Source organism: Bacillus rossius, chromosome 5 (assembly GCF_032445375.1).
Source record: "Bacillus rossius redtenbacheri isolate Brsri chromosome 5, Brsri_v3, whole genome shotgun sequence".
In the NCBI taxonomy this organism is placed as follows: Eukaryota; Metazoa; Arthropoda; class Insecta; order Phasmatodea; family Bacillidae; genus Bacillus; species Bacillus rossius.
Genome location: NC_086333.1, coordinates 54,420,813 through 54,448,640, shown reverse-complemented (window position 1 = coordinate 54,448,640; position 27,828 = coordinate 54,420,813). Strand labels below are relative to the sequence as shown.

The 27,828-nt window shown below is 36.4% G+C and overlaps 1 protein-coding gene across 1 annotated transcript in view; it reads left to right on the top strand.

Moving 5' to 3' along the window:
* LOC134531813 (sensory neuron membrane protein 1-like) overlaps positions 1 to 27,828 on the top strand; it is a 118,246-nt gene that overhangs the window by 22,593 nt on the left and 67,825 nt on the right. The gene's annotated exons all lie outside the window — the stretch shown is intronic.

Here is a 27,828-nt window from a genome sequence, read left to right as displayed (position 1 = left end):
AACGTTTCCAAAGTATCAGCTTCGCCTTCATTCACGAACAATATTCGTGGCCTTATTTATTTATTTTGCTGGCGTTTCGTTGGTGACTGTTAGGACTGCAAAATTAGTAAACATTTTTCACCCTATCCTGAGTTAAATCTAAGTGTGCGCGGTTAGATGAGGACCTAGATGTGTCTCATGCTTACGCCTTTACACTCTACTCATGCGGGTATTAACCATGCGCGTAAGGGCGCGTTGCCAATGACCTGTACGATAGTCTCAACAATCCTCTACGGACTCGAAAAATGTCACCTGCTCATTGGCTACTTGACTTGTGACAACTGTTTGTTGTAATGCCTGTGATTCATCGTTGATTTTGTTGAGGAGTTTTCAGTGATTCAGATCTTCCCATTTAACTGTAGCCGAATTGAAGAAGCAGTACAAATGTTACATGCTTGAATTCATAGCGAATGGAAACCACAAATATTTACTGATGTAGTGGTTGGTAAAAAAAAATATTATTCGTATCGCGTCCATCGCTTCGCGCCATGTTGGCTCCTATATTATATGGATTTACAAAATATAACGATTCATTTACGACACTTAAGATAAGGTGTGTAGGATTTTAAGAATTCACTTGAATTAATATTTAAGAACATATTTCAGGATAACTTGTGAAGACGCTCGTACAGACGGCACCGGTTGTGATGACTCATTGTTACCAGAGCAGGTGTACACGAAGTGGCATGTGAAACCTCAACACAACTCGAAAATCAGTACCGTAAACCGGGGTAACTTTGGGACTGGGGGTGTAAATTTGGGACAGTGAGTAATTTCTGGCTTTAGGATTTCCTGTCAAGGCAATGTATTTAGAAGTGGTACGCAATCACCGCTTCTATATTCGCTGGTATGTGCTACTATCTCATGCATTTATTTGAAGCTGTAGTTGCACTGGTGGGATAGAGGCAGTGGATTTGTTTTCAACCACATGTTGTTAATATTTTTGTTTTTGTGTAAACTTTCGTACGCACTTTAAAAACGGCAAATACTTCACGAAAGACAGGTATGTATTTGAAGAAGTACAAGCCTTGACATCCATTTAATGTGATGCTAATGTTTTTGATACTTGCATTTTATTTTATAACCTCAAAATAGTAAATTTTCATCACTTGGTGGGGTAACTTTGGGACTGTCCCAAAGTTGCCCCAAAGTTGGCGTAATATGTTTTACTGCATTTTTTCTTCATATTTTTCAGAATAAAGCGACCAACCATGCCAATAAATCCCGAACGTGCTCTTGGTACACGGCCATATAAAAATTACACAGAGGAAAACTTGAATGAAGCCTTGCAAGCTGTACGGAACAAAACATTGTCGATTCGCAAAGCTTCAACAAAATATGGTATTCCAAAAAACACTTTGCACCTAAAAAACCAGGAAAAGCATTTTAAAGCTGTCGACCGAGCTCCTGTTTTCACAAATGAAGAGTAGTTGCAATTTGTAAGTCACATTGTAGCCGTGTCTAACTATGGATTTCCTGTGGATATGTTTGACCTTCGATGTGTTGTCAAGTCCTACCTGGACCGCTGTGGAAGAAAGGAGCTACGATTTTAAAACAATTTACCAGGAAATGATTGGGCGGAAGGGTTCATGCGACGGCACAAAGCAATATTAACTCAGAGAACAGCAAAAAAATTTCTTACTCTAGAGCAGCAACAGAAGAAAAGGTTGTGAATAAGTTTTTTGATAATTTGTAAAAGGAGCTGATAGGAATTCCAAAAGTGAATATTTGGAATTACGACGAAACAAATCTTGTAGACAATTCTGGAACCAGAAAAATCATCACGAAGAGGGGAATTAAGTACCCTGAGAGCAGGGGTGCAACAATTAAATTTCCAAAGGAGGGGGCAATATAACTTTTTATAAAGAATCATCGATCCCCCTATTGAAGCGGGGGGCCCTTGTGTCTTCCCTCGGGAAAATTTGTATTTCAAGGTGGAAAATGGTGCTATTTAAGCAGTTTTATTATCTAAAAATTGATTACACAGCACTTTCTTTGCTCCTGTTTGCCCCCACTTCAAGGTTTCAGAGGGGGGGGGGGGGCAAATACCCTTGCCTCCCCCTGTTGTTGCGCTCCTGCCTGAGAGGATACAAAATTTGTCTAAAGCGTGCACATCTATAATTGTTTGTGGAAATGCAGCAGGGGATGTAGCACCACCTTATGTAAACTATAAGGCGGAGAAAATTTGGACAACTTGGACTGAAAACGGACCCTCGGGTACTCGATACAATAGAACTAAATCTGGTTGGTTTGATGGGCATGCTTTTGAAGACTGGTTTACATCTTTAATGTTACCTGTTCTAAACTACCAGGAAGGTATGGTAATTCCAGACTGAATTTTACTCTGAAATAATAAAAGTTTCCTAACTACAAGTGATTTTTGCTGCAAACGTAGATCAAAATCTTCCAGGATGCGATTTGCTTAGGTAAAAATGTTAGTATGATCGACTCTTTAATTTCTAAATTATAAATAAATAACAACAATAGAACTTCCCAGAAAGTGGTGATAAACTGACGATATTGCGCGAGTAGCAGACCCGTACGTGACTACAGAGAAAGGCTATTTTCCTTGACCGTTAGGATTTCTGGTACGAACACCCTCTCACAGCTAGGGTCATAAAATACGGTCAAACTCTTGCAAAAACATCCACCACCGCTCTTTGCCACTAGCAATTTAACGAAGTCAGCTAGGCGCAGCACTCCAATAAATTAACTTAGAAAAAAAATACTAAATATGTAATTCTATCAATACATTTTACAACACAACTTATGTTTTATTTATTTTCTGGAAAAAATAATATTATCATACGAATTATGTTATAAAAGTGACAAAACTCAATAAGTAAATTTACGGTGTATCGTTTTTTTTCAATTGTTATGTAGTAAACTAATTTTATACAATTAAATATATATTTTTTATAATATAGGCTACATTAAAATTTTGCATAGTTATGATCGAAAATAATATAATGTATTAGAAATAAAAAATAATTATATTTTTTGGTATTAAAATAATTTTTAATAATAAAATTTTTGTAACAAAATACTAACACACATATATAAAACTAGAGGTCCTCTAGAATTTTTATTTACAAGTTCCAAGCAGAAATTGTTTAGCTATTGTTAATTTTATTGTATCAAAAATCATTCATATAAGAAAAAAGAATATGTATATCTCAATAGATGTAACATGAATACACCCTATCATATGCATTAAATATATTTTAAGTAATCCTTAAATAAGACCAAGTTTATTGAGTGTCGCAGTACGCAGCGTGTTTCAAAGCACGCCGGCCGTGAAAGATCAGTACGGCCGCAGTACACTGCAACGCTCGGGCAGCTTTAATGAGGCAACTAATTATGCTAGACTCTTTATAAATATACTACCTTAAAGCTAAAAGTATAATTATAAACATTTATTTAGACATTTTATCGCATTGGGCTCTTCAAATCGGTGTAAATCGTATTTTTATCTGGGTGGCAAAGATTAAAAAAATATGTCGTGAATTAATCTCTTTATATCATATCTTAAATATTAAAAATTTAATTTTTTCTTACAATAATGGGTGAATTACAGTTTCTCGATTATTTTGGTAAGTTTACGGACAGTCAAAATTAAAAACTGTATAAATGGGTAGCATTTTAATGTTTTTAATTTGCTGTCACCTAGGACTTAAATGCAAATTTTCGGTTATAACGCACAAGGTCTACAGCGGTAAACTTTCGGTATGTTATTAAGCACAGTCAACTCTACCAGAGTACAAAAATCTGGAGTAAAACGAAAGTCTACACGGGGAAGGGCGGCTACCTGATCCGAGAATGAAGGATAGGGCGAGATGGGAAGCGAAGATAGGAGCTGGTTATCGCGGTTCGCTTTCCTTCCGTGTTCGAGAGAGAGAGAGAGAGAGAGAGAGAGAGAGAGAGAGAGAAAGGCGATATTGTGGAAGACCTTCGAAAGATTCCCGCTAGATGGCAGGCCTCAGAGCTGCAACATTCGACAACCTCCCCTCACAGAAGCTCTCTCGCCACTAACTTGCCAAATCTCACCCGCTAGCTTATATACGTGCTGGCTGGCCTTACAGTAGTAATAAACAAGCATTTATGAAATACTTAAGCTCATTTCCAACAAATTCTGACGAATGACTGTTTTTTGTCCTGCACCAATCCCCTTAACTAACAAATGTGGGAAAAATTTTAAGGCATTTGTACAGATTATGCATTTACCCAGCACCCAAAATAATGAAAAAATAGTAATTTGGGGAAAAAATTTAAAAAATCGATACGGTATATTTAGGAATAATATATCTTATATGAAACTCCCTTTTAACACAGTGTTAATGATGGGTTCGACTACTACTAGCGCCGTTAGTTCGCAGGCCGCCGCGAGCTTCACTAAGCCGACGAGACACGCCAAGGCAAATTACAGGGAGTGGCCAGACCTTTCTATATGACCGTGGTGCAGACGTGTGCACGTGTGTATTGTTTTTGTTTTTTTTTTGTTTTTTGCATTTGAAATTATTCAGGTTATGATTTTCAACTCTCATACTTTGAGGCTTTGCAGGTTTTTAGTTTTTGAAACACAATATAAAGCATTTTGACATTATGTCTTGGTTGTTCCGTGATGCAAAATATATGATCTTAAACATATATGGTTAGTATTCCCAGTATACGAACCACCACAAAAAAAATATCAAGGTTGCCAAACATTTACTTTCGATAATTGGATGACTTTTAGGTAGTTTGGGTTGCTTGTGAATGCCGCACAGTTCGCTGATTGCCAAAGAAAACAAGAGCGTCAGTTGTAGCAGTGAGTCGCGACTGCTTGCTTCGCGGGCCATCGCGTGCCTTGGAGGACGGGCGGCGCGCGGCGGGGCGGAACACCGCAGGCCCGCGGGCCCCTGGCCATAGCGCGGGGACGCAGGTCGCGCGTGACGTGTGCCGGCCTTCCTGCCGCTGGCCCCCGTCGTGCCAATCATCAGCATCTCCAAGACACGTCTCGAGTTCCACACGTCTTTTACGATGTATCGAGGATGGTATATGCGAGGTAACATGTCATTGATCAGCATCTCGAAGTAACATATCGAGTTAAATTTGTATTTTACGATGTCTCAAGAATTATATCTCGAGGTCGATATGCCATTGATCAGTATCCCGAAGTAACATTTCGAGTTCGACACGTCTTTTACGATGTCTCGAGGTCGACATGCCATTGATCAGTATCTCGAAGTAACATTTCGAGTTCGACACGTCTTTTACGATGTATCGAGGATGATATATCTCGAGGTAACATGTCATTGATCAGTATCTCGAAGTAACATTTCGAGTTCGACACGTTTTTTTACTATGTCTCGAGGATGATATCTCGAGGTCAACATGCCACTGATCAGTATCTCGAAAGTAACATTTCAAGTTCGACACGTCTTTTACGATGTCTCGAGGATGATATCTCAAGGTCGACATGCCATTGATCAGTATCTCGAAGTAACATCTAGAGTTCGACACGTATTTTACGATGTCTCGAGGATGATATCTCGAGGTATCATGCCATTGATCAGCATCTCGAAGTAACTTCTAGAGTTCGACACGACTTTTACGATGTATCGAGGATGATATCTCGAGGTAACATGCCATTGATCAGCATCTCGAAGTAACATCTAGAGTTCGACACGTCTTTTACGATGTATCGAGGATGATATCTCGAGGTAACATGCCATTGATCAGCATCTCGAAGTAACATCTAGAGTTCGACGCGTCTTTTACGATGTATCGAGGATGATATATCTCGAGGTAACATGTCATTGATCAGCATCTCGAAGAAACATCTAGAGTTCGACGCGTCTTTTACGATGTATCGAGGATGATATATCTCGAGGTAACATGTCATTGATCAGCATCTCGAAGTAACATCTAGAGTTTGACGCGTCTTTTACGATGTATGGAGGATGATATATCTCGAGGTAACATGGCATTGATCAGCATCTCGAAGTAACATCTAGAGTTTGACACGTCTTTTACGATGTATCAAGGATGATATTTCGAGGTCGACGTGCCATTGACAGTTTATCGCGGTGACATATCAAGTTTGACCTGTCACAGACGATGTCTCAATGATGATATTTCAAGGTCGCTGTGTTATTGACAAAATTTTGAAGTAAAATTTCGAGTTAAAAACGTCTCTTACGATGTATCGAGGATGATATATCTCGAGGTCGACATGCCACTGATCAGTATCTCGAAGTAACATTTTGAGTTCGACACGTCTTTTACGATGTCTCGAGGATGATATCTCGAAGTCGACATGCCATTGATCAGTATCTCGAAATAACATTTCGAGTTTCATACGTCTTTTACGATGTGACAAGATTTTGCTGTGACATATCGATTATGACATACTATAGACCATGTCTCAAGGATTATATTTCGAGGTCGTCATGTCATTGACAGTATCTCGAGGTAACTTTTAGAGTTCGGCACATGAAAAATGATATCTAGAGCGTGATACTTTTTAGTTGAATCGTCGAGGGTGACTTGTTAAAGGCGACATTTCAACAACGACACAGTAAGGGTGACATTTTGAGGCCGGTTTCAAGAAAATCACGTCCCGATGTCCTACTGGCATCTATCATCACATAGCCGACACCAAAATGTTCGATCCTATCATTTTGAAATATAAATTGTGACTGATAGTATTATATGTTGTTTGAATACCTATAACCCAATATTTAGTTTGCTTATACGATTGAAAAAAAAGTAATACTTTCGAAATTTTAATGAAATTTTCTGCAATGATAATGTACAGGTAAACTATTTTAACAATGAAATTGCCAAGCTTATGTTTTGACCACAAAAAAAAAAAGAATTCTGTAGTTTTATAAAAGATTCCTTTGGAAACTATTTACCAAGAAATATTTTGTAATGCTAGAATATAGATGGTACTTTGTACAATTCATGGCTATGTTTATTTTTTGCAAATATTAAATACGTTTTTCTAGATAATACTGAGTATTTCTTACGCAAATTGGCGCATAATTTTATATATTTATCTTATTTAAGTTATACTTATCATACAATGTTCTCACATTCAACGTTTGTGTTACTTTTTAACGCTGCCGTGGAGGAGGAAAAGAAAGAGAGGGCTAGACGGTAAGTGATTCCTCGATGGTGCGGTGTTATCGATGGCAGCAACAACTTATGATTTCATATTCTTTGAATAATTCTTGTTTGTTTCACTCACTTTCTCATACTTTTGCTTACTTTCGCATACTTTCGCAACTCACAATTCGCAACTATATAACCTCTCAACTCTGAGGTTGGATGTGAGTATTAAATTGTGACTATTTGTATATAATGTCCAATCCAGTGATTAATAATTTTTTATCCATCACTAGCTGCAAGTACCCGCTTCCCTGGTTTTTCTGATCATTTATTTATAATACTACATTTTTTTGTATAAATGACATGCGTATAAAGACTTTTCTTTATCAAATTCTTTTTCATTTTTATTATTTTTTTACATAAAAATTTGACATACTAAGTAAACACAAATATCTTAGACATACTAAATTATTTAAATAAGTCAGATTATTTTAAATTATTTAGAGTATTTGAGAATATAAAATATTTTTAGTCATATTTTCGTGTGGTATTAGTATATGCTGGTTTTCTATGCAACTTGATCTAGATAAGTCAACTTGGCCGTGGGAAAAACAGTATTTTCTCACATATATTCCGACATACTTAAAGTTTGTTCGTGCGCTTTATTTATAGTGAATGCAAACGTTACATTCACAAGAAATTGTAACATTTTCAAACTGAATGGTAACCCCGTGGGTATCATCGGAATGCGAGGTATTAGTACTGTTTGCCAAACTGCTAGCTCATTTCGTAAGGACTGAAAAATTTCACGGATTCAATGACCTCCAGGGTAGACTACACAGTCCTCAGTATGCTCGGGCAAATAACGCCAATTCGTTGGTTGGTTACTTGTGATCAGTCTCAACTAGGTTGTCTGTGATTGGATTTTTTCTTTGGTTGAGGGTGTCTCATTGGCCCAGAGCCCTCCAGATAAATAGTAAGCCAATAGCGAAAGAAACTCAAAAGGTATACGTATTTGAATTTTAGCCTATCGCGAAATGAATCCGGTCTTTTTTCCCGTTGTCTATTAATGTGGCAGCTTGTGCCGGCAGCAGGATGCCTCTTTGTGTGGAACGCCGTGCAGTATGTGACGTCATCGGCCGTCCTTGGTGACAATGCCGCAGTGTTCCCAAGGCGAGGACACGGCATCTCGCTTCCGCCAAACTCACGGAACTGCCCTCGTGAGCATTTAATTTTTTTTTCTCCAGTGTCGAGCGTAGATGGAATTTCCCGCGCCTTGGCTGGGAACTGTCTGTGTCAAGGAACTCATTCGACTGTTCTCTCATACGTACACTGTAATTTATTTTCGTAAATGGAACAAAAATATTCATGTTAAATTACAGATCATTGTAAATTTGTACATTTACATGAAAACAACTATATCACTACAAAACAGTATTTGCAGTACTACTTACTGGGTTCAGATTCATACTCAAGCACTTATTCTTTGTGTTGCCCCAGTACCTCCAATAGTTAAACGTTATTCGTAAACAGTTCCGTGGATAGATTGAAGCATTAACTGCGCACACAATAAGCATAATAAAACAAAATAAAGCCAAGTTATTGAATGTTCAATTTCTCATTTACATGGTTCTTTTTAATATGCTTGAATGAAACATCAAATTAAAATATAAAATTATGCTACAATAAAAACGTATTTCTTATATGCAAAAAATAACCATAGCCATGTGATGTACAATGTTACAATATATTTCTTGCTGTATTTCAAACCATTTCTTTGTAACTGGTTTCCAAATTCATCTCCTGTAAAAGTACAGAATTTTTTGTCTTCTGTGTAGTATCATTGGACAACGTATACCTACTTCACCCACTAATACAAAAAATGTAAAAAGTCGCGTGAGTTATAACAGTTACGAACATTTGAGCTAATTTTTACACTCAGTATTTGTGAAAGTATTATGTCGTGTTAAAATTTGCAAAATATCCCTTGAATAATAGTAATTAAGCTAAATTGAAGAAAAAAAATCGAGCCTTAAGGGAGTAGGCGTAGAGGCCGAAAGACGCCATCTTCGATTCAACCGTTTACAGGTCTCAAAATATATAATATCGTTAAGAATTCAAAAATTTTGTCTTCACAGATTTTTTGATACTTTAAAAGTAAGACTGCTGATATTATATCTGGAGCCAGGGGCACAAATCTGCAGGATTCGCAAAGGTGGAAGTGTGGCCGGTGGAAATTCACGGGTGGAGGTGGCCGGGGTTTAGCACATGGGTTTTAACCGATACAAGTCATCTCTCGGTTAGGGTGCTTGCATGTTGTAAACTGCCTATATTTTGGTCTATATGCATACAATAAACAGAAAACTGTAAGATATACAGAAAGTTTTCCATAAAACGTAAGCTTTGACGTTTACGTCTATCAACCCCGTTTCACAGTCACGATTTTGCAAGCGCAAGAGAGCACCCTCAGTCAGGGGATGCTTAATTCCAGTAGTAGTCATTCATTAATGTTTAACAGGATCTCAAACCCTCAATGATTTCACAGGGGAATCTTCTATCAGACGCAGACAATCACTGCCCAACTTCAAGCGTTCCGTTTATACACTATGCTTTTAGGGTTTACGTCCCGTTCCAGGCCATTATTTTATATTTATGTTCCACATTGTTAAACATGCCAAATTTTTGAGCGGCTGAACTTTCACGAAATGAAAAAAATATATATATATCACAAACATTTTTCATTATTAGCTGTCAAAGTTGCATTTTTAACGTTTTATGCACTATTGACAAGAATAATTAAATGGAATATAAAATTAAAATAGAACTAAACATTTTTGGGTTAAAAGTCAATTTTACTGGCCTCTACGTTATATGGTTTAATTTCTTTCAAACAAAATTTTTTTAGCTTGCCTTTAAAATCCTCAGAATTGTTATGATTTTAAAAGGTTAAATAAAATTAAGTAAATTTTTCGGTAAGAAATTTCAAACATACCACGCAGTAGCCACCATAATTTGATTTAAACCCATATTTTTTTTTAAGTTCTGCCACTAAAAAAGGTCTTCAAGTGTAACCATGTTAAACGAAAAAATTAAATAATGTCTTAAGATTTTATCAAATTTTTTATTGATAGATTAAAATTACTTTTTAAAAACAAAATCTTGTTGAAGTCAAGATGGCGTGTTTTAGTTTCTGTCACTTCCCTCATTGATCCGTATCTCCGCTCGCGGTAACGTCGTTCATCGTTCACGTCTCCTTCGGGTCTCAAAGTCCGGATGTGTGCAGTAGTTGAGGAGCAACAGTTACGACCAATTGCACTGTGTCGTACGGGGAAATAAGGAATGTTTGGCGAGCCACGAACTATCCTGATCCTCCTACTTCCGTTGCAGCGTATAATTCCCTGCTCTTCAAAACCACAATATTTTCCCTCCACAGACCGGCATAAACGAGAAGCATTCTTATTTTGTTTAACTAGTAAGTGGACCCCTGCAGAATTGGCATTATCATTTGGAGGGAGGATGAAAAACCTACCATAACACACTTTAACTGTGTATTCATTGGATCATATTCCTATACTGTAAATTTTGTTTTATAAACGGTACAGAAATTATGTTAACTTACAGATATTTGTAATTTTGTATCTACATTTACATGAATGCAACTTTATCACTACAAAATAGTGTTCGCAGTAATACAAGGCTTGGATTCTTATCCGGGAATTTATGTTTTGTGTTGTCCCAGTACATCCAATGGTTAAAACGTTCCCTGAATAGCTTTCCAGTATTAACTGCGCACATAATGATAGAACAAAATAATGTCAATTTGTTGAGTATTCGTTAGTCTTTTCCTTGATTTCAAAAAGTTATGCTTTGATGAGAAATCAATAAAAACTTAAAATTATGCGCCAATTTTCGTAAGAAATACTCAGTATTATCTGGAAAAATGTATTTAAAATATGCAAAAAAATAACCATAGCCATGTGTTGCGCAAAGTCACAATATCTTTCTTGTAACAGACATTTTACAAACTATTTCTTGGCAACTTGTTTCCAAGTGAATTTTTTTTTTACAAAATTTTCTGATTTTTTTTAGTGTAGTTCTGGCACATTCCGAAGGACAATAACATTACGAAATTCAAATGATTCCATCACATGCAATACGGCCCGAAGGTAGAATGTGGCAAAAGCCAAACGGCAATCAACGCTGCCTTTATTGTGCAAAGTTATGTCGGTTCTACCCTGGTACCAGAAAACTACGCAAATATGGTACGTGTCTATACTGATAAGCTTGTTTTCTAACAAAAGCTATTTACTCACGTTTCTTCCTATCCATTATGAAGAAATGTGTATGTAATCCAATTTTAACAAATATATTTTATGATGTTAAATTAATAAATAAAGGTACGTGTCGTTCGTTGCAACACTAGTGACAGTAATTCAGTGCGGAAGCAAAAGCGCGTCCTGAGTGGCTCGGTCAAATAAGGCGGACGACTTCTCTCGCAGACGGCCGCCAATCACAAAAAAGAAACCGCTGGTGCGGGTATACATCGTTGCAGTCTAATAGGCGCTCAGATATGTTTTGTCGCGGAAAATGCCTGCTCCTATAAAGTAGCTATTTCTCCGTCTGCAAGAGAAGCCATTGCCCTGTTTGGCCGGGCCATTCATGGGTGTTCGCAGAATTGCTCTGGTTCGTGTACCGATGTTGGACATGTGTCTGAGAGAAAGTAGTGGTCGCATGGTCGTGGAAGGGGAAGGGGGGGGGGTTACGGCCCCGCCCTCCCCTTCGAAATTGGGAAAAAATTGGTTAAAACATTGGTGAAGGCGGTTTGTAGATTTTTTTTTGTAATTCAAGGTAAGCTGTTACAACACCTGCAATTTTCAACCGCATGTGAAGCCGCGTAATTTACGATTACTTCAGCAGGTCCATATAGAGTAACTGGAGAAATTCGCGAATTCATGAGGACTTTCAGGGTAGAGAGACTACACAGTCCTCTGGGCAAATAACGTCAGTTCGTTGGTTGCTGACTTTTGAGCAGTCTCGACTGGATTATCGGTGATTGGATCCCCCCCCCCCCCCCCCCCTCCTTTTCGTTGAGGATTTCTCATTGGTTCAGAGTCGTGCAGATAATTAGTGAAACTGTAGCGAAAGCAGCCTGAAAGATAAGTGAGTTTGAATTTTAGCCTATCGCGAAATGAACCCGCGAATTTTTTTTTCTTGTCTGCCAAAACATCAGTTTGTCAATGTCAATATTATGTTATTAAAGTATTACATGTGTTCAATAATTTATTTTTTTCAATTTTCCCTTCCCCTTTTCTAAAACAGAAGTATGTATCCGCCACAGCTGAGAGAACTCGACCAATTACGAAAAACGAGCGACGCTACAGTGTTTTTACACACAGCTAGTCTTCGAAATAATAATTTTTCGCGAAAAATGCGTGTTCATAAGTAAAATATTTTTTTTTAAAATATTTTTATCCTGTTTTCACATTAATACGCGAATATATATATATATATCTTTATATATATATTTCTTCTGTGCATGTGTATGTCACTGAACTCCTCCTTAACGGCTGAACCGATTTTAATGAAATTTTTATTGTGTCTTCAGGTGGATTCGAGAATGGTTTAGATTCACAATTCAGTCCACTGGAAAATGTTTAATTCATTAGTTTTTTATTTAAAAATTGTTGTGGACCTTTGGATAGTTTAAGTTGACAGTATGTATATATGTGCGTGTTGTGTATTTATTTATGTGTAGTTGTTAATCTTTGGATGGATTCCATGAGTTGTTGTTATTACAGTAAAATTAAAATAGAATTGTTTATTGAGAATATTATATTATAATTTATTGAAATAACATTTTAATGGGTAATTAAAAATATACATTGTGCAAATTTGTGAGGTTCAGTATTGAAGTGAGTATTTTACATTATTTTTCGTGATTTTAATTATGGATACACGTGCATTCAATACCAATCAACTTAACCTGCAAATTTAAATAAATTGTCAGTTCTCTTTTTATTCTAAATTTTAAAGTGTAATAAAAATATACATTGTGCAAAATATGTAAGGTGCAGTATTGAAGTGAGTATTTTACACCATTTTTCATTACTTTTTATTATGTATAGACGTGCATTCAATAACAATCAACTTAACTTACAATTTTAAATTGTTAGTTCTCATTTGATTCTATGCAACTAATGACGCATTGAACGCTTCTTTGAAAATAAAAATATAAGTTTGTAAAATAAATTATAACATTTATTAAATAAAGATTACTTAAAGTAATTAAAGTTTACAGTATGTTTAAATTTAAAATTTTATATTTTTAATTGATATTTTATTTAAAAAATAATAATAATTTTTGGATTTATAACGTTTCAACAGGACGTCTGTTGGGTCCACTTTAAAGTTTGTGTTCAGGTGAATTCAAGAATGGTTTAGATTCACAATTCAATCCGATAAATAATATTTTTTAATTAATTTATTTAAGTAATGTTGTTATTGAACTTTGGATGTTTTACATTTGATCCGGTAGGAAGCGCTGTGATCGCGTTATCGAATATTCAAAAATATTTTATTTTTATTTCAGTTCGACCCGGCAGATGGTGTTGCGATTAGATTCAGGGAAATTTCCTGTAAATTTTCGAATTTAAAACGTTTCAACAGAACAACGTCTGTTGGGTCCGCTAGTATATATATATATATATATATATATATATATATATATATATATATATATATATATATATATTCCCCTGTGGCGCTTTTGGAGTTCACGACTGGCTCCCTTCTACTGTTCCGCCAAACTTCCGACCGGATTTCTAGGAGACTGCGTTTCGTTTTCATCACCTTCGGCTGTCCCCGTCCCCCCTTCTCCATTTCTGAAATCTCTCTCTCTCTCTCTCTTTCTCTCGCTCGGTAAGTCGCCGGGAAAAACCTCTCAACGTCATTGCTAGAGAGACTGTTGTGGTTTCGCCGGATAATTCAACTGCTCAATTTTTTTTAGGAAGGGTCCGGGTTACGGAGGGACCTAGGTAGCGTCTCAGGCCGAAGCCTGCACGCCTAGTCGTGCGGGGACTAGTCACGCAAAGAGAGGGTCGTATGCCTCGTGAGTAGGGGCAAGCATTTTTCGCGAAAAAATCTGAACGCCTATTAGACTGCAACAAGGTATACCAGCACCAGCGGTAGCTTCCTTATGATTGGCGTTCGTCTGCAAGAGAAGTCGTTGCCTTACTTGACCGAGCCATTCAGGATGCGGACTGAATTATTGTGATTGGTGTTGTAACACTCAACATGTAGATGAAAGAAACTCACCCAATCACGGAACACAGACGATGCTAAGGTGATTTAACTTTCAGCTATTCTCGGAATCTTTTCACGAAATATGCATGCCCCTACTCGTGAGCTTTGTGCGGGGATTTGCCAGCCGTGACTAGTGACCATGTTTTTATTTTGCGAGAAAAAAAATCGGATCGCTCGTTAGTTTGCAGTAAGGTATTGATTGCCTGCACCATTGGTGGCCGTCTGCGAGATGAGCCATCGCTCTGTTCGGCCGGTGCCATTCAGGAAGCGTTTGCTTCCGCACTGGGTGGCTGTGATTGGTGCGTCGACAGTGGTCCTGTACCTGAAATATACCCAGCCAAGCACGAAACACGGACGATGATGAAATTATTTTTAAAAATAATACACAACTGGTCTGGAAATTTTTTTGCGAAAAATACGTGACCCTAGCCACGACTAACTATCCTATCTTAAATATAGAATAATACAATTAGTTAATTTTGGACACAGGTAAAGTCTAGACTGTAACTGTCTACATATTTCATTAGCCTAATCATTGGATTGCAGGTTGTGGGATATTTTTACCTAACACAACTAACCCATCCACTTGTAACAGTTACAAAAGCAATAATAATAATAATAAATGCTCGAACGCGGATAATTAGCTAACTGTTCATTTATTTTAAACATTGCACTTTTAAGGGAGTGCATTATTAAAAATTATTATACATAAATTCAATTTAAGGGACTCTTGACAAAAATAATTTTAATGACAGTTGACATACTAACTTTGTATTCTTATTTAAGATAAGTCACATGTGGCGCATAGACTGAAAGTATAATATAGGGCTGTGATCGATGACTTGGCCCATGGTAATGACAATTATAGGTATATGAGTTTTGTGTGTGTGTGTGTGCGTGTATATATGTATACACATTATAAATAATATAATTTTTCAGAGCTAATGTATCTATATCACAACATTTAATTTTTCAATTTGGCGGAAAGAAAATAAGTAGTTAAAAAACTGTATTAATATATACTGCAATGTAACATGCAAATAAAAGGAAATTTTACGATTCTTAAAAAAAAAAAAAAAAAACATTCAAATCAACTGAAAAATGCTACATGAAAATATTATAAAAAATTCAGGGACTTTGCATAATAGTGTATCAGGTGCTAAGCCGAGAAAATTTATGTAATTATACAAATATATGATGTAAAGAAGGGTTTCCGTTTGTTTATTTATTTGTTTTTTACACAAATCTACAGTTTTACTCCTATCTCTATGAAATTTTGCACACTTGACCTTCGAAATACGCGGAAGGTCACTGTCTGGGTAGATTCTAAGAAAACTACCCCTTAAAGCAGAATTTTGGTAGTTTTTGATTAAAATTGATCTTTTGCATCGTTGATTGCTTTCTTCATCTCCTGGAAACGGCTATTGCATTGTGAATGCTCGCATTATGTTGACATCCACCTATTCAAATACGTTCTTAGATTTCGAGCGAGTACAGTTTACCATCCGATTTGCGTTCGCCGAGAGTATCAACAAGGCTCAGAGGCAATCAGTGCCAATCACTTTTCGTGGCAGACATTGGCGTGGAAACGCCGTGTTTTTCGTACTGGACAGTTAAACATGGCTTGTTAAAAAAGAGTTTTTTTTACAATCCGTATACACAAACGATAAACATTCAGTACTCTCAAGCTATGTAATAAAAGGTTTAAAATAAATTTTGGATAAATTATTTGTTTGGTTTTTTTTTGTAGCTGAATATAATCTACTATTATCTTCATGATATTAAAACAAAACAAAAATTTCCTTCCCACTAAAAGAAGCGTCTTCACGACACCTAAAGCCCAGGCAACGCTGGGCTAAATATATGTGTGTGTGTATATATATATATATGTACATTATATCTGTATATTTGTTCGCTTACTTCTAAACTACAGAATGGATTTTGATGCGGTTTTCACCATAATTTAGAGAATTTATTCCGGAAGTTCCATGTGTATGTGTATAATTTATTCAGTTTCAATTTAAATATAGTAGAGAAATCTCGATTTTTGTAATAAAGTCGTAAAAATACTCTTTTAGGGCACTTAAATTCCTTACACTAACTTACACATGAATGATACTGATTTTAATGCACTACATAATTGTAGGCCTTAAAATGTTTTACAAAAAATTCAGTGATAGCTTTTGTCTATCTTAAGGATAACTCACATTAACCATTTTTTATCTTTCAAAATTGGTTAAAAAAACTAATGAGTTGTTGGCGAAGCTATTTTCACCGACTTCTAAACGAATTATATGTGTTGTCTCAATTAACCATTTTTAACTTTCAAAATTGGTTAAAAAACTAATGAGTTGTTGGCGAAGCTATTTTGACCGACTTCTAAACGAATTATATGTGTTGTCTCATGAGAAAAAAGCTGTCAACATTGTTTACAAATAAATTCTTTAGCTAAGTGTTAGTATGCATATATTTATTGAAAAAACTGGACACTTATTACTTGATACTTATAAATACATACTCATTAAATCTAAGTGAAGCCACATTAGTAAATATGGAAGCAATCGTGCTTTATCTTTCGTTACTTACTTCCTTTTAAACGGGGTTTTTTCAAAAATTGTAAGTATTTAATACTTTTTAGTTTTTACGTTTACATCCGTCAAGGTTTTTTTTTCAAAAATAGTAACTTTTCTTTTTATTTTAAACTTTTAGAAAATTCTTACGTTACTGTCTATTTGATTCCGAACCGAAACAGGAAAAAACACATTTTGTTAAAAAAAAAATTCTTCAATTTACTAAATTACCCAAAATAACTCATTCTAAGAAATACATGCAATGCAAATACACATGTATTTTAGTTTATAAACGGAACATAAACTCTCGTTTTTAACTCGTATTTCTAGCTTGTTTCCATTTGTTTGTTCACGACCGTTAGTTGCTTATTTAAACATGAATTACTAGCTACGTGCCTTCGCATAGTTTTCGACGATGTTCTTCTGCTCTATCATCAGAGCCTCAGCAGTTCATATAGAAGCAAGAAGAAAAATGTTTATTACAGCACCCTCTGGTGAGTTAACACCATAACACCTTTATGAGAACTGTCGCTAATGAATCACAACCTTTTACAGAAAACCGTATTGAAATCGGTCAAACCGTTTTGGAGATAAGTGGGAACATTTGATTTTTTGCACACACAAACAACCTCTCGCCCTAAGAGCATTCACCTTCTCCATTCCGTCGTGGGTAAATATTAGTCCTGAGTAGCCAAGCATTGCCACGAAGCTGGTGTCAACCCAAAGGGCAGACACTTCACAATTTTTTTTACATGTGATATTTATTTTATGGTTTTCTTCCTTAGACAATACAAGTGTCGAAAACACTCTATGATACTGGAACGTCGCATAAAAATTTGTTTCAACTTACAAATGGATACAATATCAGAGTCGTAAAACTGAAAAAATAATCCAGATATGTCTTTTCAGACACAAGACATTTTGCAGAACTTAAGATGTTGAAATCAACAACAAGAAAATAAAGTAGGTTGTGCAAGAAAATAAATCCCACACTAACCATTCCTGTATCCCCATTGCTAATGCGAACGTCAGCCTATACTTTGTACCTCAACAATATATAAAACAATATAATTATTTTATGGTGTAACAAAAAATAATTTCTCTGGTGAAAAATATCGCTTTTTTTTACGGCATATTCCTGGACGTCTTGGTTGAGTTAAACAGCATTTATAAGGTGGTTATTTCAAAGAATAACCTTCAATTTGTGTCTCTTTGTACCGTGACCAAACGAGCAGCAAAACGCGAATTTTTCTCACTACACCGTGATGAAGGTCATAGCTACTGCACGAGTTCACATAAACTCGACATGCTGAACCAGGAAAATTGTCTGTTAGCTTTTGCGCCTTCAGCTGTGTACTTTCATTCCAACCTCGCTGCTTGTGTTCATATATTTAGCGCGAAGAAACTTTCTTATCAGACACAAGCCGTGAATGAATTCAAGTTCACAGCTCTGTTCTTGGGATCCCGCGTAGGTACTTCAATGTCCGCTGTGGTGCATTTAAAGCAGTTCGCACACGTACAATTGTAGGCCTCTACAAATGTGTAGCCAGCTGAATATGTGTTAGAATCAATTTTTTTTCTTCATTTAATCAATCAATTACAAGCAGTTTATTGAAAAAGGAATGTACACTTACTCGAAATTCTTCGTTTGATGAGGCGATAAGGGGTAAGTTTTGTTTCATCATAAAAAATTATATCCCCAGAGAAAAGCGAGCGGGAGTTGAGAACCCGAGCATGAATATCATGTATATTGAGTTACCTTGCGTGTTTTTATATTTTATCGACTTTAGCCTAAAAAAAGGGGGTAAAAGGGGCTAAGTACTGTTTTACAGTAAAATATCGTATCTACAAAGAAAACAAACAATATATAAAACACTAAGCATAAATAACTTAAATAATTAGTTATGTAGGGTGTTTTTACCATATTTCGCAATTCGACAGAAAGGTAGTGAAACAGGTTTAAGTTAGTATTTATATAAATGATTACTATATCTACTAGCAAATTAAGCGGGACGTAAGAAACTGGGAAAGAAAAACCTAGACCATATACTTTCATAGCATATTTTTATCACTTTACGGTACTCGACTGCAAAAGGGGTGAAAATGTTTTTAATTTTTTATTTTATTTAAATAATATCTCTGAAGCTAATCAAGAGGGAGGTACGGTATTCGGTATGAAATATAAACATTAAAAATCGACCAAATATTTTTTTACTACTTGCTGAAATTGTTTTTCCAAAAGCTTGAAAGGTTCCATCATAAAACAATATATACTATTTCCAATGATAAATAATTTAAAAATTGTCCATGATTTATAAACATACCTTGAACTTAAGTTGAACACAGATAAATATTGATTTAAAATTTAAAGAGTTATAAAATATGAAAACTAAATTATCAGTATTATAGTAAATTTTGCAAGATAAATTTAAATACAATATAAATATTAGTCGGTTTTAAATATTTGGTTTTCACGCCTGTGTTAGTAGAAACAGACTCAGATTGGTTTTATTTGATTAACGGATATCGCCATATCGACTAAATCTGTTGTTCTGAATTTTCACATAGGCATCCCTATGGAAAAGGGACGAGGAGTAAAAATTGTGTTAAATTAGTTTAATTAATACTAAGCATTACTACTAACCAATTAAAAGTTAAGCTAATGACATGAAACTTGTACTCTACGTTAATAAATTATTAAATTGTGATTGGTTAAAATAATATTGTAGGTATCTGTAACAAGGTAAACATTGATGTTTTATGTTATTTATGTTTGTAACATGGCCATAAACAGCCTAGGGCTTTATTCTGAGCATAGCTATAACAAAAAAAATTGAGGTGAAAGTTTAAACGATGGCAGTAGTATATATTAGTATATATCCTGCGCCCAGGTGCTGGGTGTGAATTCAGATTGTGGGATCCACCATATTGGATTATGACATCATAGCCACCATCCTGTTTTTTTTCTGCTGATGTCGCCATCTTGGATTATGATGTTAATGCCGCTATCTTAATTTTTATGCTAGAGGTCACCTTATTGTATGACGTACCTAATGTTTGCCATCTTAGTTTCTGCTGTTTATTCTAGAGTGCGCCAGCGTCACTGTCTCATGCACGTAAAGTAGATGTTCCATTACCTACCAGTAATGATATTGCCCTTGTGGACATATCAAATAGAATAATTTATACAAAATACACTGAAATAGAAGTGATTTGAACCATGACAGGTCGAACCTATGGTATGGAAAACATACGCCTTTGACCACACGGTCATCGAGAAATATACCAGCCCCATATGTAAGCAAGGTATATATAAATATAACACATATATAGTCCTGAAATATTTTAATGTGAATGGATAATAGCAGCACTCGTTAGAGTGCAGTAGTGCCTCTCACCCAACTGTCCTAGCATCCGCTATCTTGTCCACCATTTTTATCGCCAAAATAAATCTCTGTAATTGGTAGCCAATAATTCAGAAGAAAATCCGAAAATCATTACAAAAAAAATACCTATCAATATTTTAATTGATTCGAGTAATTCCTATCCTCGGTTAAATCCTTGTTTAAATAAATATTAAATCAGTTTAACATTATTTATACATACAATACAAAGTTAAAGGAATAAATCAACCGATTATTACACACAAAATCTATAATATAAAAATGAATCGCAAAATGTGTTGGTAAGCGCATAACTCAACAACGCCTGGACCAATTTGGCCAATTTTTTTTTAAATGTTCGTTGAAGTTCAAAGATGGTTTTTACGGCGAGAAAAATTCGAATAATTGCCGGAAAAACCCTAAAACCAGCCCTTTTCTTTTTCCCATACAAACGTTTTCTAACTAAAACGAGCACTCATTGTTGTTTAAACAATGTAGGTATGTTCCTAACGTCAAAGAGTCAATTTGCACTTTATTACCTCTGTACAAAGTTCAATCATATCTATCAAAACAGTGTGTGTTTTAGCACAGATAAACAAAAAAAAAAAAAATAAACCGAAATCGATTAGTTCAATTTGGTCGGCTTCGCGATATTATTTCATTTGTTTTACTTTAAAATGCATCAGTTTTCAAGTCATTACATCAGTCAAACAAAACCAGCGTTACCAAAAGTATTTCATAAGTTTAAGTTTTTATTATTTATTTTCCCTATTTTAAATACGGCTTGAAGGATTTGACTCCCAAGTCATATCAAATTTAAAAAAAGTTGAAACAACAACAAACTGTCAATGTCAGTGTTTTTTTTTCTTGGATTTTAGGTTACCTACCCTAATGAGTTTTCTTTTGTCAACTTATACACGAAACAAATTCTTACCTATATAGTGTTTTGTGCAGTGTTTATTTACCTATGATCGCTATTTATTGCAAGTGACAAAATAATCTATAATATAGATATGCCTCCTATTAGACGAATCAATTTAGGTAGAAGAACCCGAAATGCTACAAACCAAGCTAATTACCGATCTAATCATGCACTACAATGAAAATAAAAATTATTATGTTTCACATGATTAACAATAAAGAGATTACTTATTTTTTGTTTATCTTTTTATTTATATGTATTATTAAATTATATTTCTTATTCACAACACCCTATCACCAGGGTGACGGTTCTGTTTAGGAGAATTTTTTGCCCCGACTATAAAATATGTAGGAACAAGAAAATGTCACATTACAAATCATTTTGACAGGACTTTATTGCAATTTAATTAGGCAGTACGAAGTCTGCCGGGTCAGCTAGTAATCAATTAAATTCTACAAGTACATTACGTACTTAACAGTGCAACAGGTGTTGTATACAGTTTATACACTTCTGAGACTTGAGAAGTAGGGGCAGGCATTTTTCGCGTAAAGAACTGAGCGCTTGTTAGATTGCAATAAATTATGCCCGCGCCAGCAGTTTTCTTCGCTGTAATTGGCGGCCGTGTGCAAGAGAAGCCATTGCCACCTTTGGCCATGGCCAATCAGAGCGAGTTTGCATCCGCACAATATTGTTACGATTCCTGTGCCGGAAGCAGTCATGCACATGAGAGAAACTCAACCAATCACGAAACACAAACAATGCTATAGTTTTTTAACATACAGATAGTCTCGCCAGATAGTGCATTCACCCTCAGTGAAAAGGCACATCAAGAATTGTGAAGGACTGGTTACACATTCAATAGGACCAAAATGTATTTTCTTTGGGCAAAGACGTTTCGCACACAGGTTGAAGTGCAAGGCTTAGTGAAATGTGTCACTGTTCTTGTAAATAAATATATAACCACCAGGAGTGTAAAATATGCGGAGATATTCTGTCATGAGGAACATCCTTGAAAAATCACTTGCCAACATATGCAAATGACTCGCTTCACATTCAGGGAAGTCTGAGGGAATCGATAAATGCTATTTCTTTATTTGTACTTTTAGTAGTGTATAATTTATGTAATTGATTTTATTTCTAATAATGTGTTGTTTTATTTCTAGAACTTTGATTTTTATGGTAAAATGCTAAATTGAGGTTATATTTAATTAAATAAGTAACTTTAAACAATACTACTCTTTTTTCATCGACCAAGGATATAATCAAAGACAAAAATCGATAAAACTATTCGTTATATTAATAAATAAAATATTTAATGGTTTTTATAACTTTTTTCCGAATTTTTAATATAGTAATTATAGATTTTAATGTGGCGGTACAAAAGGCCTTCAAGATCGCGGATACTATGGCAATCTCTTGATTGGCATGACTGCACTCTAGAGAGTAAAAAATATACCAAGATAGTGGCAGAGCACTCTAGCAGAAAATGTGTGCAATATGCGACACTAGCGCTCCTAGAAGCAAACATTGAAAACAAAGATATCAGCAGCTAACTCTAGCATGTGCTGTAATTATTTCTTAATATAAAAATAATAAAAGTTCGCGTATATGTGTTATTTTTAAGTATGCCCTATTTAATTATTGGTCTCGTATATGTATCGATGGCCCATACCAGAAGTATAACCTGTCATGGTTCGAATAACCTTGCTTCTAATGTATTTTGTATGAAAAAATTAAATTTAATATGTCTGTATGGGGCATAACATCACTGGTAGATAAAACATTGACCAAACGTGCACGAGACAGCGACGCTGGCGCACTCTAAGAACAAACAGAAGAAACTAAGATAGTAATTCAACGATAAAGAAAAGTGCAACGTATGGGAGTGAGTCACTCGATAATAAGATGGCCACCGTGATGTCACAATCCAAGATGACCGCCGTGACAAAACAATCCAAGATAGCGTACGCCACAATCTCAATCCACACCCAGCACCCAGGTGCATGACATACCAATATATACTGCTGATGACATAATCTATGTAAAAATAAAATAGGCCCGTGTTTCACAATATTTAACATGACTACCTATCTTATATTCACATTAAATTTTATTATTTATATTTCTTTAATAAAAACTTTCGCAATTAATCACATACGTTTCTTACAAATGTAAAATATTAGCAATACCTAGAGACCAGAAAAATTCGCGAATTCTATTCGCGATAGGCTAAAATACAAATAGTTATACATCAGTGCTGCCTCTGCTATTGGCTCACAACTCACCTGGATGACGCTGGGCCAATGGGAAACACCCGACCAAAGCTTTATCGAATCACAGGCTGCTACGTTGGGACGTCTCACAAGACAGTAGCCAATGAATGGGTGATATTTGACCGACTGTACGTAGATCTATGGAGTTCATCCTGGAGGTCATTGAACCCGCGAATTTTTCCGGTACCTAGCAATACCCTGAAATTACGTGAGCGAAGCCGTGGATCATTGGCAATTTTACTATAAAAACCTTATAGTCTATGTAAAAACAACTACTTTTAATTTTATCGAACTGTATTAAGGTAACTCAATAGTGCTGTTGAAGTGCACTGTTTCTCCTGTTTCATGTCGCAGTTATGCGTAAATTCATTAAAGCATTAAAGCTACTCGTCGATAAAACAAAGTGGTTTTCAGTAGGCCTACACATCGTGTTTTGCATGCAAAGTTCAGATTCAGGGTCAAGGAAGGCGGGATACACTCATAACACGGAAACACACAACTCAGAACAGTCATAATTTAGAATTCTCAACAAAAAAAAAATCCACATAAACTAGAACTGCCAGATGTAGAGACTGTGGAAAAATTCGTGGGTTCAATGACCTCCAGGATGGACTCAGCAGTTCTCTGCACACTTGGGCAAATATCGCACGGTCATTTTGCTGCTCACATGTGAGGACTTATCAACTGGGTAGCCTGTGGTTAGTCAATCTACTGGTTGAGAGTTTTTGATTGGCCCATTGTCCTCCAGACGAACTTTGAGCCGATTCCCGAAGCAGCATAAAGCTATATGTGCTTGAATTATAGCTTATCGCGAGATGAATTCACGATTTTTTTTCCGGTTTACATTAAAATCAGGATTATCGCACATAATCTTTTCACACCAGGCTAGACTCACCCATGCTGTGGATAATAAGTTAATGCAGTGTGCTCTATGTCTGATTATAAGGTTAGAAGATTTCAATTCCTTGGACTGGGTAATTCCTTGATTGGGTCATCATAAGGGCCATGTATTTTTAGCGGAAAGATTTCCAGATCAGCTGGCTGTTAAAACGTTGAATGTGTTGATTGGTTGGCAGAGGTTTTTTTCCAGGCACATTACACTGCCAGCACACCAATTATAGCTAACCAGTGTGGAAGCAAATGCGTCCGGAATGGCCTTCCCAAACAGGGCACTGGTTTTACTTGCAAGAAAGAAACCGCTGGCGAGGGCATACCTTTTTGCAGTCTAATGAGCGTTCAGAACTTTTTGCGAAAAATACACGCCTCTAGTCATCAGTAAACCTTCCACAGCCTTGGCCCCCATACTCCACCAGAGATCTCGCGGATTCTTTTAGTCGCAAGGTATACTGCAAGCATGCTTACCTTTGCATTACTTTGATGATTGGATCACAATTGTTTGGACACGCCCTTCTACGACTGTCGGCCTGTCAACTACCATCTATCAGTAGAATCGCTGCATCACATCGACCCACAGTTCTGCAGTAAGATCAGCCAATATGAAAGTATATGTGGGTAAAGTACAAATAGTACTATGAATTTTAGCCTGACATAAAATTAATCCACGAATTTTTCGGGTCTGTAGACATCAGTTCTTGTTTTTTTTAATCACTTGTTAATAGTCATTCAGGACGTGTTAAGACAATTGTGGTTAATAATAAATTAGAGACCTGAAAAATTCGCGGTTTCGATGGCCTTCAGGATAGACTGCACATACCCCTGTACACTCGGGCAAATAACGCAAGTTCATTGGCTGCCAACTTGTAAGTCGTCTCAGCTGGTTTGTCTGTGATTCGATCCTTCTTTGGTTGAAGGTTTATAACTGGTTGAGATTCGTCCAGATGAACAGTAAGCCAATAGCAAAATTATCTAAGAGGTATATGTGTTTGAATTCTTGCCTATCACCGAATGAATCCGCGAATTTTGCAGGTCTCTACTGCAGTAAGATCAGCCAATATGAAAGTATGTGTGGGTAAAGTATAAAAAGTACTGTGAATTTTAGCCTGACAACAAATTAATTCCACGAAATTTTCGGGTCTGTAGTGGTTTTGTTAATAGTCATTCAGGACGTGTTAAGACAATTGTGGTTTATAATCATTCCAGTGAAGCAGATATATACGTATTTCAAGTCTATACGGGATGAGTCTGAATTCGACCTACGAATTCGTCTGTAGGTTCATCACGACAAAATAAGTTAAATACCTTTATAAAAATTATGGTTTTATTGCTTCTCAAGGCTGGTATACATCTTTGAAGTTGGACTAAAACACAATTTTTTTTGTAAATAATTGAAAACTTTTTAAGATGTAATACTGAACTTCTGAATTATGTTAATTGAATGATTATCTATAACCACCACGAATTTTAAGTATGTAGCAAAATTATTTCATTGAAATATTTCACAGAAATAATTTTTCTACAGCCACAAAATGCACGGTGGTTGCAGAACTTCAATCAATGAAACAATACAGACACTCAGTGTTCCATCTTAAATACGTTCTGTATTAATTTAAATTAAAACTGTTGCCCAGCACCAATTACAAAGACGTTTACCTGCTTATAGAGGTATTCATTTTATTTTGTCGTGATGAACCGTCAGCCGAAGTTGTCGGTCGAATCCAGACTTTGCTGCCTAATGAGTAGGGACCGGAAATATTCGCGGTTTCGATGGCCTTCAGGATAGTCTACGCATTCCTCTGTACAGTCGGGGCAATTGACGCAAGTTCATTGGCTGCTGACTTGTAAGTCGTCTCAGCTGGTTTTTACTGTGATTCGATCTTTCTTTGGTTGAGGGTTTATAATTTGTTGAGATTCATTCAGATTAAAAGTAAGCCAATAGAAAAATCATCTAAAAGGTACATGTATTTGAATTTTAGCCCATCGCCGAATGGATCCGCGAATTTTTCCGGTCTCTACTAATGAGTAGAGACCCGTGAATTTCGCGGATTCAGTGACCTCCTGGATGGACTCCAATATCCTCTACACACTCGGGAAAATGCCAACTGTTCATTGGCTGTTGACTTGTGAGTCGTCTCGACTGGGTGGCCTGTGATTCGACATTTCTATGAGTGAGGGTCTCTAATTGGCCCTCAGTCCTCCAGATTAACAGAGAACCAATGACAGAAGCAGCACTAAGGTACAATTATTTGAATTTTAGCATAACACGAAATGAATCCGCGAAATTCACGGGTCTCTACCAATGAGTACACGAATTTCTCATGCCTAAAGCGATCGTTAAATTTACGTAAACCGTAACTTTAAAGTTTCGCGGCTTGACTCGCGGCCAAACGAAAGAGTGAAAAATTCCGGAATATCCGACGTTAACCAACCAGCTGACAAGTCTAACGAGGTGTGTGAAGGCTGCGTCACCGCGAGGAGTTAATAACACAGAAGTGCTTTTTTATATTATTATTTTTTTTTATTTTCAACCGGGCGTGCTTTTACATTTCCCGTTTATATACGCCCGACCGGAAGCTGTTGACCACGCCACTGATTTAGATGTTCCCCTCTTCATTCCACCAACAATTCCCCTTCCCCCTCCATCGTAACATCTCCCCTTCACCCTCCTCCGGCTTGTATTGTTCGTGAGGGTCGCAATGGCCGCGGTACCGGAAATTTGGCTTATATTGTGGCACGTCCTTCCGCGCCCGCGATAATGAGGCAATAACAATAATAAAGTGTGTTCCCCTCTCCCCCTTTCCCATCTACCAAACCCTTTCCTTTCTCCCAGGAACCTCACGGCACTGTAAAAAAAAAACCCACACGCACGTGGGCATTTCGTGTCACGTGCCACGTGGGGTATATGTCAGTTATATTATGTACAGGGGGGTAGCTCTCCCTGCTGAGAGATCAAACAAGGGCAAGCAACACGTCACAGCGAAGTGACTTCGCCAATCGCTAGATTGCCCAGACCTTCCTTCGATCAAGGAACACCCATCAGCTCGTAGGTTAATGACCCTAAGGTTGGTACGTCACATCCAAGCGCGGCTCCAGAAGGGGGGCGGTGGGGGCGACAGCCCCTCCCGAGACCAATTTTATTGATTAGTGTATATTTATGTTAACTTAAATATTTAATTTCATATGTTAAACTTTTATCTCATCAAAAGTTGCATGGAGCTACTAAGGTTCTGTATTTGAAACCTGTAATTCGTAAATAATATTCCTAGGCCAATATCTGACCACTTTCATTTTTTGCAGCTACGACCTTTCTTTGTGCGATAGCCCCGCCCGAAAAACATCCCGAAGCC